The 5,000-nt window shown below is 26.5% G+C and overlaps 1 protein-coding gene across 1 annotated transcript in view; it reads right to left on the bottom strand.

Moving 5' to 3' along the window:
• Positions 1–4,901: 4,901 nt before the first annotated feature.
• LOC113822416 (TLC domain-containing protein 3A) overlaps positions 4,902–5,000 on the bottom strand; it is a 1,249-nt gene continuing 1,150 nt past the window's right edge. The window contains exon 1 of the mRNA XM_027374951.2: positions 4,902–5,000. This exon is cut by the window's right edge and continues 1,150 nt beyond it. The gene's annotated coding sequence lies outside the window, so the exon portion shown is untranslated.

Below are 5,000 nucleotides of genomic sequence, written 5' to 3'. Positions count from 1 at the left end.
ATATATATATATATATATATATATATATATATATATATATATATATATATATATATATATATATATATATATATAATGGGATTAAAGTGTAGGAGGCTAAAAGTTAGTGCATATCACGCTTATGGGACAGTTGTGTGTGTGTGTGTGTGTGTGTGTGTGTGTGTGTGTGTGTGTGTGTGTGTGTGTGTGTGTGTGTGTGTGTGTGTGTGTGTCTGTGTGTGTGTGTATGTGTGTGTGTGTGTATGTGTGTATGTGTGTGTATATGTATATGTATATGTATGTGTATGTATTATATATATATATATATATATATATATATATATATATATAAACAAAAAAAAATTATATATATATATATATATATATATATATATATATATATATATATATATATATATATATATGCGTGTGTGTGTGTGTGTGTGTGTGTGTGTGTGTGTGTGTGTGTGTGTGTGTGTGTGTGTGTGTGTGTGTGTGTGTGTGTGTGTGTGTGTGTGTGTGTGTGTGTGTGTATCTATATATAAATATATATGTATATATAAATATATAAATATATATATATATATATATATATATATATATATATATATATATATATATATATATATATATTTATATATATGCAGCAAATCCCTTTTTGCCCTGAAGGCCTCACTTACTTCCCAATATTTGAGATCAGATGCATTTGCTTGGCACATCTATGCACCTGACCTATCTACATTTATATAGATATATGCAGACATACAGAAATATATAGATATATATAACATAAATAGATAGATGTAGATGTACACAGGCATACATAGAGAGAAATATATAGATTTATTGGTAGACATATGTGTGGGTGAGTATATATATATATATTTCTTCCTTACACAGATGCATGCACACATGCACATACTTGTTTCGTTATAATAGACAACATCTCTCCTGTTATACAAAGCAGCTTTGAATATTCAACATATTATGCCAAGCAAAAATGGGATTAGAGCATTTTATAATATCATTGTATTAACAATTAACTTCTTGTATTGTATACAGCTTAGATGGTCAAAATAACATTTAAAATATTGAACTTCATCATTTGCAAGAAATACATATCAATACTGTGCATCATGGTTACCTGATGTAATCAAGTACTTGTAACCAAGATCTTAATCATTTTAATATTTTCTCCCTTTTTATATCTTAATCCTATTTACATAATGATTTGCCTTAACTAATTTGTTAAGACTATCTGATTATACCTTTGAAATCAGAAGCACATGTCCACAAGACCTCGCAACCACCAAACCATGTTTTTGGTCAATGGTCAACTGATCTGGTAACACTGGGATATGTAAGTGGAACAAACACCAGAGTAAAACATCTTGAACTGTTAAGTAGCTAACCACTACTTTAAGTGATTTGTACCACAATGTTACTATCTCACATGTGAGAAAACAAATTAGTTCAGTGATTGCAAACTCATGTTGACAAGTGTACATGTTCAAATTGTAACTATTGCAAAACATTCTAAATTTAATAATAATCTATCCACAAAGCAGCTGAATTTTGCACAACATTTCTATCAGATTTTGCAAGATATCACAGTAAATTTCCATCGGTCAATATATAGACTGCCATCAGATATGCTGAATCTATAGTTAACATATTTTCACAGTAAGAGAAACAGCCACTGAACAATTCTGGTTTGTTCCCAACCTGTTTTGGCACTGTAACAAACACTGAAGTTGGTATGCCGTTACACACAATCATATGGATACTGTGGACTACTTTAACATGTAGAAAAGTTAACAAGTAATGAGAACATGTACCAGATAATTCCCAAATGTTAGCTAGCTAGTCCGATCCAATCAGTAGATATGAAAGATATGTTAATTAAGTAGAAAAATTATATTATTTTGAGACCAATAATAATAGACCTAAACTAAGTATATAGAGCATACTGATTCTCTTCACAAACAGGCCTACATCTCACCCTTGTGTCTTCAATCTTGAAATGTACTGCTAAAATCACATTCTATTCACAATGCTCACACCAGGCATGTAAGGATGATGAACATCAGAAAAGGCACAAAACATTAAAAACTATAATTCCTACTTCAAACTCTTCCCCAAGCTTCAAATATTAGCAACCACTACATTTCCACTGGATTATCCATGACTTGATAATATAATAATTACCAAAGGCCGTGAAGTTGATTTACTTCTAATTTGGTCATACGTATCACAAAATATTTCCTATAAGAAACCAACTAAACAATATCATGATCATCTCCAAATGGTTTATTACCTTGAAGCAGCATTCAGTTTCACAAAAACGTTTTCATAAAATATTTTAACAAGTAAGCTATGCTTTACTATCAAACATGCATATACTGTAATATATATATCAACATATCAAACATCAAACTATATGTTTTTTATGTATAAATATATATGTATATAAGTATATATATATATATGTATATATATATATATATATATATATATATATATATATATATAATATATATAATATAATATATATAATATAATATATAATGTATAATATAATGTATGATATATAACATGATATATAACATAATATATACATATATAATATGTAATATCTAATGCAATATATAATATATAATACTATGTATAATATAATATATATTGCAATGCATACATACATAATACATACATATATATATATATATATATATATATATATATATATATATATATATATATATATATATATATATAATATAATAAATTATAATATACACACATAATATAATATATATATATTTATGCATATATACAAATACACATACATATACATATATACATACATACATATAAATATATATATATATATATATATATATATATATATATACATACATATATATATGTATACATATTCCACACATCAAAACTGTACAAAGTATACTGTAATTCACATGTAACATATATATGCCAATTTACGAAAAGCTCAATACCAGTAACAAACTCTCACGTGATTCAACATGCTACAGCTGCATATATCCCTGAAAATCACAAATGTCAATTACAAAGTGGGCCAACTCACACCAAACACCGCAAATACTACGCCATTTCCTTTTTATAAAATGTGACCTATTTTTATCATTTTTTTTATTTATTATTATTTTTTTTATTAAGTATTCCACTTGCATAAAAAGGAACAGTAAACCGTATATCTAATCACACCAAAATAATGCAAATACTGACAATGAACCTGACTGATACAAACATGATAATGATGATGTGGATATGATTCCGTAATCAATGATGGTGAGATGCTGATGAGTGCCAACCACAACTAAAAAACTACTTGAAAAGCCTAACAGCAGGTGAGTGATAGTAAGTGTAATAGTAGGAATAATAATAATAATAATAATAATAATAATAATAATAATAATAATAATAATAATAATAATAATAATAATAATAATAATAATAATAATAATAATAATAATAATAATATTATTATTATTATTATTATTATTATTATTATTATTATTTTTATTATTAATATTAATATTAATATTAATAATAATAATAATAATAATAATAATAATAATCATAATAATAATAATAACCACAATAATCATCAAAATCATTATCATAATCATAATCAGAGCTATAACAATCATAATACTCATAAAACAAATAATAAATAAAACGAAAAACAAATACCATACATTAGAAAAATCCACTATAGACAAAAGCTTACTGAAGTAAATGAAATAAATTACGTATATTTCAGATCCTTATAGTCTTTGGTGAATGGAGATTTCATTACATTAATATACCCCATCCTGCACTCTTAACTATTATCTATAAATGTTAATTACCAATGAAAAGCATAACTTTAAGATAAAAGAAGAAGATGAAGAACAAGAAGAAAAAAATAAGAGACTCAATGTGACCTAAAAGCAAAATCTCTGTGTGTGTGAGTGCAGTGTATGTGATGTTTCTAATGAGAAAGCTTTTGATGAAGTTGATACACTAAAATAAGCAAACAAGCCTATACATCTGTTCCTGGAAAGAACTGCAGAAACCAAGAGAGAACTCCACACAATATCATTATTATGCAATATATACCTCTAATATCTCCGGCACCAGTATCTTATGAAAAGCTGTTGTCATTTTCAAGCTTCTTCTCAGCAGTACATAATCACTGAATTGTGTAATCTGCTAATCAGATCAGGGCAAGAAAGAGACTATATTACTTAAATAATTTGTGTGATTGAAAAAAAAATATCCTTACATGCCCCTTACTGAAAGTACTTCAACAATCTTGTAATCCGTCAACAAACATTATGCATACAATGTATACCAAGAAATTGTGGAACACTCCTTTCTAGGTTTGCTTGCCCGTTAAGAAACTTTCACTTGGCAGATTTTTTTTTATTTATTTTTTTAAGAAATTGACAAATTGTGATTCTGTCTTTAAATAGCACATATTAGTAATTCTATTATAGATTTTACCTCTATTTTAGTATATTCTCTATATATAACATTAACTGCAAAATACAAAATTAATATACCAGTATAAGTGATTATCAGTCTCATGTGATAATCACAGACCATCACATTATCATGCATAAGAGTGGTTTTGATTCTATATGAGCAACTGTTGTGTATATATGAGAAATAGTTTTATATTCTATATGTTACAATGAGCATTACATATGTGATGTCCTTGAGGAGATTTGTCCTAACAAACAAAAAGAAATAGACAACTTAAATGAATACTTTGACATTTGTTAGCTCATGCTGCTAACCTTTAGTAACAAATATTTCATCATTTTTTACCAGTAAAGTTGAAATTTCCAAAACACTAATGTTAGATAACTATTATTATTCCATAGTTAATATATATATTTCTTTTTTTTTCAAAACAGTAAAACAATAACTCAATAACAGAAGCTCATGGAGCAATTCAATATTTCTCATTAACATGCATTATATTCATCTTCCAA

Source organism: Penaeus vannamei, chromosome 9 (genome assembly GCF_042767895.1).
Source record: "Penaeus vannamei isolate JL-2024 chromosome 9, ASM4276789v1, whole genome shotgun sequence".
Classification (NCBI taxonomy): Eukaryota; Metazoa; Arthropoda; class Malacostraca; order Decapoda; family Penaeidae; genus Penaeus; species Penaeus vannamei.
The sequence above is the reverse complement of the archived record's forward strand: the minus strand, read 5'-3'. Positions and strand labels throughout refer to the sequence as shown.